Here is a 19,968-nt window from a genome sequence, read left to right as displayed (position 1 = left end):
CAGAGAATTATGCCCAGTTTATGAATCTGTTAAAATGACAGATGACCATAGAATTATATTAATTACAAGAAGCCTATTGGACATGCATATTGTGCAATTTGGGACTTACTGTAATAGTTCAACTTAGGAAACACTTAATTCTAAGGTGACACCGTTACACATTACACATACGTAATATAATAACAGTAAACATATCATATAATGTCTTTACTTTTATCAGTTCAATAATAATCCAGTCAAATAATGAGTCAAAAAGAAAGAAAGATAGGAAGTCATGTCTATATATGAAATATATGTATATATGATATATGAAAAATATATGTAAATATATGAAATATATATATATGAAAGCTTTAGCTTGTTTCCACCACAAAATGAATGAATGAACACTCTCAGAAAAAAAGGTACAAAAGCTGTCACTGGGGCTGTACCTTTTCAAAAGGTACACTTTTGTACCCAAAGGCTGCATATTGGTACCTTAGTGGTACATATTAGCACTTAAAATGGACATATTACCACTTAAAAAGGACATATTAGCTCATGAAATTGACATATTAGCACCTAAAATGTACATATTAGCACCTAAAATATACATATTAACACTTTAAATGGACATATTAGCTAATGGAATTGACATATTAGCTCCTGAAATGGACATATTACCACCTAAAATGTACATATTAACACTTAAAATGTTCATATTAACACTTAAAATGTTCATATTAACACTTAAAATGTACATATCAGCACCCAAAATGTACATATTAACACCCAAAATGTACTTATTAGCTTTTGAAAAGGTACAGCCCCAGTGACAACTTTTTTCTGAGAGTGAATGAATGAATGAGTGAATGAATGAGACTTGATCTCTCCATTCAGTCTTTTTTTTTTCTCAGAATTCAGAAAAAATAAAGTCAGAATCACAAGTTACAAACCTGGAATTGCAAGGAGAAACGTCAGAATTGTGTGCTAAAAAGTTGATATTACCTTTTTTTTTATTCTATGTAAGAATCACACTTCCATACGTTTACTTGGTTTATCCATTACTCTAGAAATAAGGAATTCTGTATACGTAAATATACATGCCATGTAAACACAACATGTGCTCAATGTGCACTAGTGATGGGATTTATGGCTCTTTGAGGGGATCCGGATCTTGGCGATCCGTTCCTTTCAAAGAGCCGTTCAAAAGAATGGCTCTTTTGGCTCTTTTTAAATATTTAGTATAATCACTGGGAGGAATGATGAGGTGAGATTTGTAGTCAAATAATTCAAACTCAGATATCACACATCAATATCTGAGTTTGAATTATTCTGAAATATTGATTATTACCTCATGTGTGGGCTATATTTCAAAGGGTTGCACAACATCCCTCTGCTTAGAACGTGACATCACTATTTTGGATTTACCTTTAGTACAAAGTGAGTGCATGTGCAAAGCTGTTGACTTATGTTTTTCATACAATACCACAAGAACATTTTGATAAAAAACAAAAAATATTTAAAGTTGTAAATATATACTGTAGATACAATAACATTAACATGAACACAAAATGCAATGTAAATAAATACAAGCAGTTCCTTACTTTATGGCTTTTAAAAAAAAAAAAAAAAACTGGAGTAACCATGTGATGGCGGCGTGCACAAGTTTTGGCTCCGCTCCTACCCAATGACATAGGCACGTAGGGTTATAAAAGATAATGTAAAAGATGCACGCGCGTGCACAACTATCACCCCTGCGCTGGGCGCCCCTTCCCCTGTAACTGAGGAGGTAATTGATGTGCATCTGTGTAAAACACGCATAGGAAAAAAGAACGACAGAAAGAACGGCTCCCCTCCTGCCGCGACTCGGCTCCCATCGTTCATGTTTATGAGCCGTTCAAAAGAATCGGTTCGTTCGCGAACGTCACAACTCTAATGTGCACATTACTGCAAACATAGTAGCAGTGAACATGCCTGAATCTGAAGCCCTCATACTTATCATTTCCAATGAATTTTAAAGCTTGTTGTCCAGTGAACGTAATCTTTACTTCACTGAAATGCATTTCAATGAATTCCATGAACATATCAATGCAGAAATGTTCTTGTTACATAGCAAACAATGCAAGAGCTTTTAATGAAATTTTACATTTCCAGTTGCTAACATATTGCAATGTACACAACGTGATGTTAATAACCCAGAAGAGCATCGGAAGAGCCTGTCACATTTCATTCTTGTCTCTTTACCTTCCAATTCTCTGAATGCTCACCTCTTCCGCAGGGTCTTCAGGAACGGCTGACACCACGCTGATGAACCCAGGCTCTCATCTGCTGACTGTGTGCTTTCCTGATTGCCTCTCTTACTTTGACCCGATCAGGACAACACGCAGAGAAAGCCGGCGTTCAGGGTCACGCGACCTCCACTTCTTCTCTCCCCTTGCCTCCGGCTATACAACAAACTCACCCAATTTGCCATTCTAGATCAGAGGTCCTCTCTATCCCCCAACAATCTCCACAGCTCCATCAGCCGAGACCCTTGATCTTAAACCTTGTTTCGACTGTGGTTCCGGCTCACGGGCCTCACCTCTGCTCGAACCCGGACAGGACCGTTTCTCACATTTGATAATGCAGTTCCTCAAGGCGTCTGTTTGTGCTAGATTTTGCACAATGCTGTTTGCCTTAATGAATTAATTAGAAGCATCATTAGCTCTGCAAAACTCAATGGTCTAAATCGTGTCTGACTAAGAAATCACTAGCAAACATGTAATCAGCGCCCCCTATACTGTAATTACTGTTAGTGTTATTCACTCAAGCAATTGAGAAAACTAACTGATCGAAAAAGTCAGTGATACACAGAGTAGAATAATGCTAATAAGGGCATGCTTGCATTCTATAAACTATACAGTTTTGATCTTTACGATTCTTTGTGTTCAAAAATAAATAATTGATTCTGAACTGCTGAAACAAGTCGTCAGCAATTCCAGTCTCACTAGTATACGTACTTGCGTAACAATGTAACACATTTGCATAATGCCAGCCTATGGTTTTCACTGGTTGCCAGTGAACAATGTCTACTTTGACCAGCCCTCAATCACATAGTTTGTAGCTGAAGCCAGGAAGAGTTTGGTTTGTGTTGTTGACAGGTCAAGAGGGTGCTTTTTTCAGTGCTGCAAATCCACTTGCATGCACTTCCAAAGGATGAGGACTTGCAAGGGAAATTGAGACGGAAAAAACAACTCCATCCTTACTGTCCATTTCACTGTGTCTCAAATGCTGAGGAACTCTCCGGAGCTGAAATTCAGGTATGGTAATGGCCATTTCGTTTCCAACACGTGCTGTAAGCAATAGACTGGACCGTCTGACCAATCAGAGCAGAGTAGGTTCTCTGAAAGGAGAGGTTAAGAGAGACTGGTGGTGTGTCCAAAATCACGTATTCTGTCTGAATAGGTTCTACATTTGAATTTGTACGCTGTAAAAAATAATCCTGTAAAAAAAACGGTAAACTACTGGCAGCTGTGGTTGCCAGCATCATACCATAAAAATACGGTGTGTTACTGTTTTTGAAATTAACAGCTAAATACCGTATTGTCAGCTACAATATTAAACTTTAATTTAACGGCGATATGTTCTAACACAAAAACAGTAACACACCATATAGTTACGGTATGATGCTGGCAACCACAGCTGCCAGTACTGTAGTTTACCGTTTTTATTTTTTATTTAGTATTATTTTTTAGTGTACTTACTTCACGACCGTTAAAAAAAGCATATTCTGTGTAGTATAATTGTAAAACCGACATACTACACACATGTTGTCATTATCATGTTACCTTCATTGCTTCACTTCCATTTATAAATCCTCTCCTGTGACCTCATAGGATAGTAAAGTGTCCATCGAATGCACTCTTCAGAATCTCGCTGGAAGTAGTAGGTCACCGGAGACTTTTCGCCTACACATTTAATACAATGTTCTTGGAAATTAGGGCTGCAACAAACGATTATTCTGGTAATCGATTAATCTAACGATTATTAGAACGATTAATCGACTAATCGTCGATTATTTTGCCGGCTAATCAGTAAGTTTGGAACGATTATTCAACTTTTTCAATTAGTTAAAACATTGAGTTATACATATTCTTACTATAATATAAAAAAAATTAAATCAGTTCAGCTTTTGAAATAGTTGTTTTAATGAACTTCGAGCCAACTAAACAGGTCATTCTCTTTAAGTTTTCAGATTTCAGTCCAATTTAAATCACATACAAATGTTCTTTAGGCATTGTTTAATAGGACCACTGCTTTTCTTAGAACTGAAACAGAAAAAGGGATATTTACTTCAGGACACAAAGAGTGGTAAAATATTAATCTGCAACCCATTATTATAAATATAATAATTTTTTTTTTACATGACAGAGACGTTTTCGTTCACCTTTTAATTTACAATATGGAAAAGTAACTGCCATGATATTCTTCCTAACATCTCCTTTTGTAAGTCTTCATAATTATGGAACAAAGCTCAATTAAGCTTTATTCTATGCAAAACATCATCACATTACTGTAATTATATTACTATTGATAATATTGTCACTATTATTAGTAGTATTGCATTCTCTAATAAAGAGATTTACCCTACGCTATCTCACGACCAATTCGTACGAATTTGACGCATGATTAAAAAGTGTCTAATTCGTACGACCTCACTCGTACGAATTTGTACGATTTGTATAAACCCACGTGATGGTTAGGTTTAGGGGGTAGGTCATTCGTACGAATTCGGACGAATTGGCCAATTCGTAAAATATGTACGATTTAGCACAAGTGAGGTCGTACGAATTAGACTATTTTTTATCATGCGTCGATTTCGTACGATTTGGTCGTGAGATTGGGTTGGATTTACCACTAGTTAGTAAGCTCCAGCTGGAGAACACTCAATTCTCAACGGCTCCTCTTGTTTCGGGGTGTTTCCTCTTTAAGTGCTCCAACACGCATCTTGTGCTCCCATGAAAAGCAAGTTCCGCCTTGCATGTATTGCACATGACAACATTTTTGGTTTTAAGCTTTGTGAAACTTTCCCAAACCTTGCTAGTTCGGATTCGTTTGCACACCGTCATAATTCTTTTACCGCAATAGCATTTGTAAAGGGCTGCAGTACACTCTAGCTACAGCGCCGTAGCGGTCAAATCCTGCACGCTCTTACATTAGGTCAAGTGAGATCAAACAACAATGATATTTGTGGACAATTTTTTTATTGACAACAATGTCGACTAATCGTTTCAGCCCTATTGGAAATATAGTATAGTGTTTTTCACATACACAGGAAGCAGGATGAATCTTTGAACAAACCGTTTTCAGAATGATGCATGATCTTCATGTTTTATTTTTTTATGTATTTTATTCAGTTGACATCACACGGCCTAGTGAAAGAGCTAAAATGTGCCCATGTTTTATGCTTGAGCACACCAGCACTGAGAAAGAGCAGAAGACCTATCAAATGGCATGAATGTCGACACATGGAGTGGCAAGGATGAAGAACCATTCATTACCATCCAAGGACCCCAGAGAAAGGCAGCACTAACTAATCGCCAGACCTGGGCCAAGCATAAAGAGCAGTGACCCACTTCACACATCCAGTGTATCTAAATACATATTTTTCACACTTGAGCAGCAGTGAGCGGACGATTCCATGCTTAAGCTTCACTGTAGAGCCAGAAAGTCAAGAAGGACATCTCACACAACCCAAATTTAGACATTTTTAGGGTGCTGCTTTGTTGTGAAAGGAATACTGGCTTGCTTACTGCACAGTATACGCTGTCTATCTCAACAGTTGGGTGATACATTTTTTAAATATTTCTCTTTCATCTGATGGCGGTTGCTCGATTGCAACCACATATTGTGGTGGCATTTATCATTAGTTCATCTTCAGGTATAAATAAGCTGGGTTTAAGTAATGTCCTGCTGAAATGAGACAGAGATTGTGTATTATACACAAGGATGCAGGCTATACTGATACTGGATGTTCACCACAATAAATGCCTATTAGCTTCTAACCTGGGACAGACACTGAGAACAATCAGAAGAGCTACTGGAAATGATCTATTTGAGCAAATTGAAGCTGGTATATATGCAAATGACTCTATTTCTGAACACATAAAGAAGTTGATTGAGTTATCCATGACGAATGAGGATGCTCCAATATTGCTATTACAGGCCACTGTCAAAATGTTAATCAGGCTTATTACCAACTTTATTCCCATTCCTCTATTTTCAAATTCATAATTACACTCTGATTAGGTCATAAGGGCCGGATAAATGGAAGAAGAATTGTTAGATATAGGAGGAAGATCAGATTTGTGGAACTACAAGATGAACTTTGGAGATGGATTTAATGATATGCTGATATGTTCTCCTCTATGGATGAATGATATTTTATGTATTATTATTAATTTTGAGGGGAGTAAGTGGAGATGGGAATCATAAGCATGGTTTCCATATTAGTTTTATATTTTGCAGTTCTGAATGTAAAAATTATGTATAAATGCATAAAACGATCTGAATAATGTGATCGACTGAATGAAGTAACAGCTGGTTGCTCGATAAAACAAAGAAAACAGTCAACATAATATATGCCATATATATATATATATGAAGAGTTCAGATGCAAAAGCCTCTAAATGCAATTTGAAATTTTCTTCTAAAATGACCATTTTTATCAAGCTTGTATATTTAAGTTCAGTAATTTTACTTAAAAGACAATAAATAGGTAATCTTCATTGCCATTTAAGTGAAATTACTGAACTTAAATATACAAGCTTGATAAAAATGATCATTTTAGAAGAAAATTTCAAATGGCACTTAGAAGCTTTTGCATCTGAACTCTTCATATATATATATATATATATATATAAGTATGGTTCACCTGAGTGATTGAGTGCATTAATTAATGCTTTGGGTATGTCTATATTTTTATTTTGAATCATTTTCTAAGAGAAGACAGTGTATCTCTTAATTGGATTCCCACACCCATTGACATTCTCATATTCGAAGCAGAAAATATACAAACATGCTCTGTCACCATTCTGCTGGTATTCAATATATATAAAGCATTCTGCGACCCTAGAGAGGACAAACATTTTGGAGAATGGATGGATATGGACATTTACCATGCCATTCAAAAGAAAATATCATATTCACTGCCAACAAAATTATCGTACCCATTTTTTTGTGTGTTCTCCAACATCTCCAACATCATTAAAACAAGATGAATTTACTTACGAAGAAAGTGCCATAATATATCAACTCTTGATTTTTATGCCTCAAACAAGAACGGATTATTTGCCAATGGCAAAGAAAAGCAAACTTGTTTTTCCTTTGAATTAAGATGATTTTTCTGACCCACTGGCACATAGGTTCTTCTTGCTTTAAGTATTCACCTCACTAAACCTCATTGGATTTCTTTGAAATCAAGACTTAATATCTTATGTCATTTTACATCTTTTTGCTGTCGGACATCTTTACAAAAATCTGTCTCAGCAAAAACACACCCAAGCATCACTTGACATCAAAGAATTTCCGTGATTAACCTGCCATGCAGAAAGTGTATCAAATAAAATGTTGAGTTTTTAATATCTCCATCCATCTAGTTGAAATTGTAGCATCTTGGCCTGTGTTTTTACCAAACTCCAGAACAGTGAACTATAACTTATTTGACTTGGATGCTGTTACTGGCTTCAGACGTTTAGCCCAAGGACATGCTTGCAGATTCTGTCTGTCTGTCTGACTTCTTTGTAACCCTGAAATAATCAGCATTTAGGTTTCTCAAACAACTAAAAGAAGAATCCAGCTGGTTTTCATGTCTTTGATTCACTGAGATTCCTCCCTATTGAGAAATGTTTAATGTCTGGTAACTTATCAGACAATCACTTGTTGTCACTCAATCATTTGATTTCCGTACACCAGTTGTTCAATCCTTTGCTTTATCTTGACGTCTCGAGTGACAGTGATGTGAATAATATCCCGCTTGTAGCTTTATTCTGAAAATGTATTTATTGCCACTGTATACTGAAGTTAAAAGACTGTAAAAGCATATAAGTATATCACTTCTACTTGCACTTTTTCTATATAGCATCTGTTGCACTTGTACGCTATTTATTGCTATATAGAGTATACAGTATTGTGAAAACAGCATCTACTTTAAAGTGAAATTTTTAAAGTGATAACTTGGCAACAATTCAAATTTGGCATCTTCACAACTTGCTTCAAATGTGAGTTCTGCTCTGTTCTGAAATAATTGAGGTATCCTAAAAACATATTAAAGTCATTAAAGTCTCTCTATCCTTGGGTGTTTGATATGACATCAAACAAACACAAAAAGATCTCTAAAAAAATAAACTCACAAATAACTTGCTTTATTGCAGTATTCCAGAGAGTTAAAATCTTGAGAATTCAGCAGCATGCAAAAAATAATAATGTGATGTGGTGCACAACTTTACAAAAATGCTAAAAAGGCTTGAGCATCTCTGACCAGCACTGGGATCTCTGTAGTATTAATTAAGCAAACACACATAAATGCACTCTCACGCTCACACACATCGGTTAATAATGATTTTGCTAGGGTGGCATTTTTTCAAGCTTTCCAAGTAAACAGGAGGGTATTTGCTTATGCATGGCCATGCTAATGTGTGTAAAGCTGAACTAAAAATCTCCTGACATAGCAGAGGGGAGCACAAACATTTTAACATTTACTTATGGGATCTTGTAAATCAATATTAAAATAATTTTTAATTTAATAAACAGACCCTTCCTTAAGCCTAAATCGTCATTTATTTAAGTAGGTACCGTGGCAAGCAAGTGACTTGATGTCTTTATAAGCGAGTCATTGTCTTTGTCTGAGTCAAATGTCTTTATAAGTGAGTCATTGACTCATTGTCAACCGATTTCTTTCAAAAGCACTGATTATGTCCATTTTATTTAGGAATGAGTCATCAAAACATTTGCATAATCTATTCAAAAGCACAGATTCAGTGAACATTTTAAACATCCAAAAAGCGACGAGTCATATAGAAAACGAAATATATATTTAGTAAGTGGCTGAATAATTTGTTCAACCGGTTAAGAATTGCTGATATATTCAGGAACGATTAATTCTTTCTCAATCGATTCATTCAAAAACACCGATGCATGCACTGACAAGGAACCCATAAACGACGTGAAGGTGGAAAAAAAAATTGGGATGGGAGAATTGTTTTACTTTCCCTCGCAAAAATATTGCCTGATATAATGGCCATTACACACAATAAACGAATATGAAAACACCTAATATACATAAACAAAAACCTCAAATACTATAAAATGACTTCACTTAATAAATATACTTCTTTTAAACAAACAAAAGAAAAGCAAGCAAAATAGTCCTTGGAGTTCCCCCGGAGAAGAAACCGGAATGGTTGTGGCCCGATCATCGGCCGGAACCATATAAATACGTCCAATGTTTCCACGCAAACCCCTTTTGATGGTGCACCAGCTCACGGGACTCCGACGTATCAAACAAACAAACAAACAAAAAGAACGGTAAGAATAAACTTAAACTAAATGCTAAAGTGTGTGCGCACTTAACATCAAACGAAAGTTTAAATAAAGTTTATTAAACCAAAATAATGTTGTTGTGTATTCTTTACTGTAAACAAATTCCATTAAACAAAACCTCAAACTGACCTGACCCAGGCTCACCAGCATCCACCACAGTCACGTAGACACGTCTTAACAGCTTTTACAGCGTTCAGGAACTGTTAACTATGAACTAATTTTGTTATTACTGGTAGAGTTACCGGGTACCAGGCATTTTCTCACCAGTTCCCAACTCCCAACATGCACAGTTGCACACGCACACTACTAGGGTGACCAACTGTCCTGTTTTTCATACAACAAATATAACCATTATCCATCCATACAGAGGAGGCATAACCTACTTTAAATGTATTGAAATTAATAAGGTATCTTTGAGTATCATTTGAGTTGGCCCATGTGTTTGCTGGTCTGAGTGTCCTGGTTTTTGGTAATCAAAATATGGTCACCCTAATGCACACACATCTGTGCAACTGTCATTGTACTGTAGCCTACATCAGTGTTACATTATCTCATCCCATCTCACCAATAGTTTAGTACTCGCACATCCAAACGTGTCAGAAAAGGGCCTCATCTTCTTTGTGATCACATGAACCTTACGAAACAATAGTTACATGTTATAAATCTTTACTTTTCTTTTTCTCATCCTCATCTTTTTGTTGGTTGTTTGTTTCAGCTGGCCTCTTTACCCCAGTAATGTGCCGCCACATTTTAGCTAAAGTCCAACGCAATGGCGGACTTCCAATGTGGCAGGTACATTGACAGTGTTACCTGCCAATAGCTAAATTCACCCACATTTGGCAGGTGGTTGGGTGTTAATTTCAGGCCCTATGTATATCTATATATTATATACAGTGTATTATGAAAATTTATTATGGCTATTTATTATGAAACAAAATCAATAACTTCACTGTTTTTTGAAAAAAATAAATAAATACAAATAAAATAACTTCACACTATACAGTATAATGCCATCAAATGCAGTAAGCAAATATAATGCAATGGTTGTAAGTTAAGGTTAGTTAGCCTATACAATACTTAGTTTGATAAGAAAAGCATCAGTGTTATGGTTAGGCTATTTATTATGAAACAAAATCAATAACTTCACACCGTTTTTAGAAAAAAAAAACATTAATAACTTCACACTATTATACAGTATAATGCCATCAAATATAATGCAAAAGCTATGGTTCTAAGTTATAGCTGCAATATCATTTGTGTAAAGAATAGGCCTACTTATTTTTTATGTGTTTGCCAAACGTTTTAAGTAATTTTTTATTACTTGCCAAACAGTGTTGTGCCAAACTGAATTTGTGACACTACAGTGTGTAACACTGACGACGTTAATTACTGAAGTTTTACATTGCACTTTGCAGACGGTCCCTTCGTCGGACGTGTCTCTCGATCGCCTGCTCATAGTTCAATTTATAAGCTCGTTACGAATTTTGGGTTGTAGCTCGTTGTCTACGTTACTGCGAATAAGTGTAATTTGTGTTTTAACAACCATACACGCTAATCTGTGAATATATATCCAACGTTACTGAACTTATTGAGTTAAGCACCGACCCCATTTCTTTATATTTGTGTCCAAGTTCAAACACAATGAAAAGCTCTATTAAAGGGGTCATCGGAAGGGGCATTATTTGCTCAAAATCGCCGAATTATTCAGGAACTCTGAGCTTTTTGGAACTACTTCGGAAATATTTTGACTTGCTGGTGTAAAATGTAAGTTATAGCCTACAGTTTAAATTTCTTGTTTATTGAACTACATAGTTTCTTGTATAAAAGTAGCGTAACATCAAGCTGCATTGTTACTCGTTTTCTTGGAAGCCTCCTGAGTCATAATTTTTAGTTATAACGTGGCAATTTAGAATCATGAATCCATAACCCAAGAAAGTAGTTCCACAAAAAGGTTCTTTGAAACACAGTTTAAACCTATTGTTTAGATGTTAGTCATTCATCTGCTTGAACTATCATATTGGTTGTGATAAATTAATTGTGGCCTAAAGTCAATGTTTCCCAAAACCACTTTGTCTAAGAGATAGCTATGACATTGAGTGCATATCAAACACATGTTGAAGTTTTCAGTATTATTTGCAAATCATTTAACTTAAAAAAAAAAAAAAGTGGTTTCAAATTTCTGAAGCGACAGTGTCAGTACTATTCTCTTTCTACTGGAGTGAAATCATTTCTCCTAAATGTAGAAATACTAACGTTACTGATTGAGTGGCTGACTGACCAAGTCATATATTTCATTTAATTTCTGTCATGTCAAAGCAACTTGTGAAAAAGTGCATGTATTGTGTTCTTGTGATTGCCTCAGCAGGTGGATAATGAATATGTTTACATCTTTTTTTGTTACAACAGAAACTCATTTTTCACCGCTAGGATTTGTCCGGGCTACAACACACCAGCTATAGCAAGCTTCACTTCATATCCAGCGAGAAAGGTACAGTTTTCTTGATATACAGCTTTGTAATGTTGACATCTGAAACTAGCTGCTGTTCCAAACCTGTCTAACAGAAATTGCGAAGATGGGAATTTTTCAGGCGGGCTTGTAAATTGACAGATTGTTGGTGAGGCCCTCGGTCCATAACAATAAAAAGATTGCAATGATATTGCAGAAAGAGGTGTATTAATTATGTTTGATGCAGCGCAGAGTGCCCTCTCACTATGAAAGGCAAGATTTATTGTTTTACCTATAGGTCAATAGCCTATTCACATCAAGGAACAGTGAGTCTGGGCAAGCTGTTACTCGAAATAGTATAATTCATCATAATTAAGACAGGCTTTACAAATCCGAGGAATAGCATCGAAAGTTCTATTGAACATTACATTGAGCTATTCACAGTGGCTGCCACTGGGTTAATACTTAAAAAAGTAGGACAGGTTTGTTACTGTGCCGATTTTGGCAGCAGTTTTCCAACTTTGAAACCATTAAAAAGCCTTATATCTTTGATTTTTGGGTCTTGTATAAGAATGGTGATGGTTTTCATGCACCATGCTTTGAGCCAGTCTGCTTCAGATTCAGTTATTAAATTAGCGCCAGATGAAAAATCGTATAATGAGGCATTTTTTTTTTGGTTCTGGCTTTTGAAAATTTGTCTGTCTAGTAGCTTCAAACCTCTGGCGTTCAAGCATAGATTCATTGCAGTCGTGCTAAGTGTTGCCAGTTCTGGTCAGCCACACTGGTTGGCAGTGATTGTATGACAAAGAGAACAAAACCTCTGTAATGCTGTTGAGCCTTAGACATTTAGAAAATTGCTTTGAAACAAGTAGTTAATGGGTCCACACACAAGGTGTAATACACATCGGCAGTTTGTTCGAAATTGGGAGGATGAGAAATGTCTCATTTAAAGAGCAGAGTTCAGCTATCAATGTCTCTATATAAATATAAAATTTATATTAAATATAAATCGGTCTGGCTCTACATTGAGGTGTTTGGCCAATCTTAATGCACTGTCAGCTGGCCAATCAGAGCCCGCTGGGCTTTTTGGAAGGAGGGGCTTTGTCGAAACCGGAACTCAATCACAGCATTTCAGACAGCCTGGGACTAGAGGTACTGCAATAAAATTCAGAATGTAAAAAAAAAAAAAATGTTTTCTGAACATTAAAATATACCCTATTCTATCACACACAATATAAACTGAATAATTGACTTTGAAAATAGCATCATATGACCCCTTTAAGCTAGTTGCATTCAGATATGCCTCCATTCCAATTCAATTGTGTGTTTCTTTTCTTGATAAACCATTTCACTCAGAAAAACAACACAACAGCAGTAAAAGTCAGTTGAAACTTGATTTATTCTGATTTTAACACCCTTTTAGAGGTCTTTTATTTTGTAATGAATTTTAGAATGCTGTTAAGATGGAGGTTTAGAGACAGCTCACGATTTAGGTTTAGTACTAGATTAACCTCTAAATCTTTATTAGAAGTTTTAACCGGATTCATGGAGATGTGTGTTTTTTCAAGCAATGGTCTGTTTTGCCTTTATCAAACACATCCTAAAACCATAGTATTTATCAAAACACAAAATCTTATCTGATTATTAAGTTCAGGCAGCTTTTCTGAAAAAAAAAAGAAAAAAAAAAAGACCTATACTAATCACTAGCCTGCGGCTGCTAGTTGACACGCAGCTCTTTAAACAGACAGTGATTAGACAGACTGTGATCGTTTGCTGTTTAATCTGTCAGTACTGATCACTGTCAGATTGGACGCATGTGTGATTTTTACCATTAAAATTACATGTACACAGGCAAGTCAAAATATTGCTTTCCAACAGCACAGATGACAATATTTCAATAGCTCAAATTGTACCTAGTTTACCCTATATCCCCCTGACATATATTATCTCCATTATTTGTTAACCGTCTCCTTCGGCACTATTTAAGCCTGATAGTCACTCTTTTAGATCTGACAGTTTCACTTCAAACGTACATTTTTATGTTGTGGTATAACATCAAAAATACATTCACGCTTCTATCATTCCATCATCATTATAGAATATTAATAGTCAAGTGGAAAGTATACAAGTAATTTCTTTGAAAATCTATATTTTTTTCTGTAATTTGTGTGTAGATTTATGCTTTGACTCAGCTGAATGTGAATTCTGCCAAAGTTCTGACTGATGCAGCTGAAAGCAAAGCTGGCAGACAAGCTGATATCTGAAGTCCTGCTTTATAATTTACACCACACAAGCTAGCAAATATGTTTATGTGGCTATACTGATGCAACGGGAGCCAAGTTGAGAAAACAAAGATGTTGTGGTAAAAGAAATACAGATATTAATGAACAAATACAGATTTTAAATAAAATGAAAATTATGGGAATTCATGTATGTACATTTATTCCCATAATTTTCATTTTAATTCCCACTGCTTTAATCTATAACTAGTGAGCAGCCTTAAGAAAACTCACAAACAAAACCTATGGTTGAAAAGTACACTACCGTTCAAAAGTTTGGGGTCAGTAAGACTAAAATGTTTTTCAAAGAAGTTTATTATGCATATATATTTATTTAATTAAAACAAACAAACAAAAAGGTTTTTAATATATATTAAAAATATAATTGATACAATTTGAAAATCTGGAATCTGAGGGTGCAAAAAATTCGAAACATTAAGAAAATCGCCTTTAAAGTTGCCCATTTATGGTCGCAATTGTGCTGCAATCACTCACAACAATAAATGTTTTATATATTTACTGTAGGAAATGTACATAATATCTTTATGGAACATGACGTTTAATTAATATCCTAATGATTTTGGCATAAAATGAAAAATTGTTGGCTGTTGGCTATCGCCACAAATGTACGTGCTACTTGTGACTGGTTTTGTAATCGAGGGTCACATATGCTTATTTAGTTTAATATTACTATTGAAATACATTTTGTATTTTATTATTATTTTGTTCTTTAATTACTTTATTCTACCTATTAGACAGGTGAAATGGCTATAGTGGACTTAAATGTCTTAAACGTTAAACGTTATGTAGGATTTTTGCAGTAAAATCCAAAAAACAAAACACTAGGCCAGTGTTATATATTTTGTTAAGTTAATTATTTACAATATCCCAAATGTTTCAAACTATTTGTAAATCGTGAGAAAATTGCAATTTTCGGGACGTGTGAAAACGGGGCGCGTGAGCAGGGGTGAGCAGTCAATGGCGTCATATCCGCGTTACCACCGGTTTCCGCCAGGTTTGACCTCGTACTACCATAGTAACCATGGCGACAGACGTTGACTACTGGGTTATGCCCGCTATGCCTAGCGGGACACACACGCTGTTGTTTTGTTCATACATAATGGACCATGCCAAGCAGACTTTGAGACAAAAAGAGGACTAAAACGAAGATCAACATCTTTCGAGATGCCGAGAGCACGTCCGCGACTAACTTCGACTTAGAGACGCGAGTGTTGCATGTACGTTACTTTATTAGACAGGTGAGCAAATGTAAATAAAACTAATCAATGTTATTTAGTTCAACATGATGAAATGTTACAATATGATCTGTATGTTTTTCTAATGTTGACCTAGCTTAATGAACTTAGTCTCACACAGCCAACCCACAACCTAACTAACAACATTCAACACACTCAAATGGCATTTAGTGTGATAGTATAACTGTTAGAGCAAGTGAAACAGCGCTGCGTTACCTCAAGTTTAATTTGTCTGATAAACTGACCAGTGTGAGTAATCCAGCAATTGTGTGCAGTTCTATTTATCCTTGTATATCCGTGGGACTCGCATAGCGTGTGGCGCTGATATCTGTTTCTCATTAGCAATTGCGCCCTACTTGTATTCACTGTATTCACTGTATTCACTCATCCATAAAAGATCCATCAGCCTGATGACAAGATCCATAATTCTGCTTAATATACGTCATCAATATACGCCTTTGTTATTGTAAGAGGTTAGCGCCCCCTGGTGGAGAAAAATCCTGCATATTGTACCTTAAAGCAGAGCTGTTCATGTGCAGTTTAAGATTGGATTATTTACTGTGCAATAGTGGTCATATGAGGAGAATGGAAGATGTCATTTGAGATCTTGCTTGGCCGATTTTCTTCCTTCAGCCACCATCTCTGTGGGACTCCGGGTCGAATCTGTTGGACCGTATCTCAACAATTGAGACAGCCTGTCTGATGAGATTGCATGTATTGGCATCCCCCTGTCTTATTGCCCCATGAAGTACAGAAGGTCACTCCTACTGTATGTTCCCAAAGGGACCTGGGAAATAGAGTTATCTTCTTGGACATTAGCATCCACCTCATGTCTGTAGACTTACTTTAGCTGGTTGATCTGACACCACTCAACACAAATTGAAAACCAAACCCCTTTATTCCTCCTCCTTTCCCTCGGAGTGATTGCAGAGCCGTCTGGAAGCTTCTACAGATTGCATTTCTCAGACTTATGCTTGGAAATCAGGTGTGGAGATTGTACACTGGAGCAACAGTAATGCTTACAAACAGCTCAGAAACACAGTTCTGCAGCTGAACAAATTGTGGCCTCCAGGTTAGATGTTGTCCACCTGTCAGAAGTGTCCACCTTTGCTCTCCTTTTCTTGTCTTGGGTTGTATTAAAGGGCTCATACACTGTCCGCCTCTTCTAAATGTAGCATCCAGCAGTAGATGATGTGTGACTCATAGATGAACCCTATGGAGGGTCCAAGAAATGATGGAGAACAGGGTCAGGTCTTGGCAATGTAGTTTTCACATTTCACATACTTCACACTGCCTGTCCTACATGGTCCTCCTGTAGACAACCTCACCCCCATCACCCTCAGCTACCTCTATTTGTGTCTTAGTTCCTCGTTATCGTGTGCCCTTAAGGCACCTCTTCCTCTCATTCAGAAGCGCTTCCAGGTCGCAGGTTGCCCCAGGCGTTTAAACCCCAGCTGATCGTCCCTTCACTGCTCGCTGTGGTCACTGACTGCTTGCACGAAGGTGAGTAAGGTTGTTGGGAGGTGAACACATCCTTGACTCCCATACAGCATGATCTGGGGCCAGTATATGGCGAATCTGAAGTGTTATTGCACCAGGAAGGACACTTAATGAGCCGATGGTGGTTAAAATAGAGTTTGTATGTGCAACCTGTTGTGAGTCACATGACATGTTGAAAGTGTATCAGCAGTGGGAGTGACATTTACCACTGTTAGAGTACATTCGAAAACTTCCACGTGCGCAATATTGCTGCAGGCTAGCCTCAATGGCAGCTCAGTGTCTGGTGTGAGTAGTTGTTCTTTGGCTGTTTTACCTCTCGTTTCCCACTGTTCTTATTAGGAAACCTTCAATGATATCAGTATCAGCGGGAATCTGTCTCTCGCCGACCCAGGCTTATTGGGAAAACGTACCTGTGGCGACATTTTTGCAATATTGCTTCGTTCATATTTTGCCGCATTTCAAATGCCCGTGAGAGGCGCTAAAAGCGCATTCAGTTTTCCTCAATGTGAATGTGGAAATGTTTTATAACGGTTGTCAGGGCCGGCCTGAGGCATATTGGCCACCAGGGGGCCCCACAATCGAGTCGAAAAATCTAAAATAATTTTTTAGATGACTTTAAGTAGTGACATAAATGAATTAAGAATGAATGAAAAAATTAAAGACAAGAAATTTCTGATTTCCTGATTAACATACCTCCATACAACTGCTGCTAAGTCATGCGCATATTCTAGACCAGCGGTTCTCAAACTGGGGGCCACTAGATGGCGCTAGGGGGGCCGCAAAGAAATTCTAGAATATGAATTTTTAAAAAAAAAAATATTTTACCTGTATGTAAGTTTGGATTGTCCTATGTGAAATCTGCATTGCATGATTTCTTTTATATTGTAAAACTTGTATAAAATTGTATGTCTTCTATATTGAAAAAGTATTTCTTTAAGTAGAGTAGAATTTTTTTTTTTGTTTCTTGCTGAAAAAACAGATTGCTGTTCAAATTTGCAAACCAAACTTGAGCCACTGTCATTTACTACCTTAATGTAAGAAGTTTAATGCACTTTTTTACAATCAGCAAATTAATTTTTCAGTGTTTATCTTTTACTATGAACATCACAAATGTTCAGTATTCAATGCTTTTGTTGCACTTTTCAGACAATATTACTGTTAACTGTCAAAACCATTTTTTATAAAAAAAAATGTTATATTTAATGAAATGTACAATTTAACTAATTTTGTATATTCAAAGACATGAAGCTAAAAACAGAACTGTTGTTCCAGCATTGTACAAATTCATTTGTTTTTGGTACAATCTAAAATTTGTAAGTAAAATTGTACGTTTTGAGGATGTTTTCGTTATGAGTTTTCTTTTGGGGGGCCACAAAAGGATTCACCCTACACAAGGGGGCCTCCTCCTGAAAAAGTTTGAGAACCACTGTTCTAGACACCTCGCGTGTGCATAGAAAAGTCGCTCACGGTAATGTTAAGCCACGTCACAAAAAAGGACGTATCCCTCTGGTGCCGAAAATAGAATGAAGAAAATGACAGAGGAGGAGAAAAAAAGAGCAAGATAAAAGTATGTTTGCATGATTATTTATGGTATTTTTTGAGCAGCAATTGAACCATTCTTATCTACGGCAAGCCCAGAGGGGGAAAAATACATTGCACACACGCACATTTACAACGAGCACCAGTACATCATTAATAAAATAATAAAAAAAATAAATAAATAATAAAAAAAAAAGTCTTTGTAAAAGAGTAAAGAAGAGAAAAAAAAAAATATATATATAGGTGTGTATATATATATATATATATATATATATATATATATATATATATATAAGTAGGCTATCTATTTTTTATGAAGTATTTATTTTGTACTTATCATAATCTCACTGTATTAATTTATAATGTATCATTATTACGGGATATTTGTGTCTATAATCGTCAAGCACAGGTGACTCCGTGTAGTCAAATTCAAGTCAAATTCTGCATAGGGCCCCCAAAAGGCTTGGGCCGGCACTGACGGTTGTTGAATACCTATCACAGCAGTTCGTAAATTAAATTTCCGGTGAGTGACACTATAATTAATGCTCTCTCATTTGAAAATAATCTACCACCTACACTTATACAGACATTCTACTAACTATAAGTAACATTGCATCTACATGTTGACTAACTTTCATTAGTAGACCGGTATGGTAGGGGGCACTATTATGCATCTACTGAACGGGTACAGTGTCTCCAGATCAAAACACAGGAAAAGCAGAAGCAGAAACAAGCAATCATATCTACGCAGAATAGCAGATGCATATGAAAAATATGCCATGATCAACAATTAACTTCATATAAATCAAACTCCTAATACTACAGAATGAAATGACGGCCCGGGAACTGCGCAAGCTTTGAGGGTTTAAATGAACTTACTTGATCTACTCCTCTATGTTTTGATCAAAAACATTTTCTCATCTTTTTGCTCAAAATGTTGCTTTATGAAACTTAGCCACATTCAAGTGTTGATGCATAAAATAATGCATGAAGCTAGAATAATAAGATGGTCTCTTCTTTCTTTTGATATATTGCATGTTCAGATATTCATACAATAGCATATTCTAGAGGCCATGAAATGTCAGATGGTGGGTGGCAACTTTTTTTTTTTTTTTTTTTTTTAAGAAATGCTGTCAGGGAAAGAGTTAATCAGTAATCTGCCCTTGTAATCCTAATTTGTGTGAAATGGAATATAAATTGTTGGTGTTGTATTACCTCTAGTGTTCAACTGGAACCTGCAGTGAATTGTATGCATAGGTACGTTTTTGGAGTTTGCAAAAATGTTGGCATGTTTTTCCATTAAGCCTATTGTGGCACTCGCAGTACTCCCACTGGTTCCTCATTAGCATCATTAGCTCCTCTATTTTGTTGGCAAGGGATCTAACAT

The 19,968-nt window shown here is 36.2% G+C and overlaps 1 long non-coding RNA gene across 1 annotated transcript in view; it reads left to right on the top strand.

Annotated features, from left to right (window-relative positions):
- The first annotated feature begins 9,499 nt into the window (after nt 1-9,499).
- LOC148977633 (uncharacterized) overlaps nt 9,500-19,968 on the top strand; it is a 29,776-nt gene continuing 19,307 nt past the window's right edge. The window contains exons 1-2 of the long non-coding RNA XR_016169598.1: nt 9,500-9,546; nt 11,968-12,049. This is a non-coding gene — a long non-coding RNA (uncharacterized LOC148977633). The remainder of the gene's footprint in view (nt 9,547-11,967; nt 12,050-19,968) is intronic.

This window comes from Pimephales promelas, chromosome 8 (genome assembly GCF_988280905.1).
Source record: "Pimephales promelas chromosome 8, fPimPro1.hap1.1, whole genome shotgun sequence".
NCBI lineage: Eukaryota > Metazoa > Chordata > Actinopteri > Cypriniformes > Leuciscidae > Pimephales > Pimephales promelas.
The sequence above is the reverse complement of the archived record's forward strand: the minus strand, read 5'-3'. Positions and strand labels throughout refer to the sequence as shown.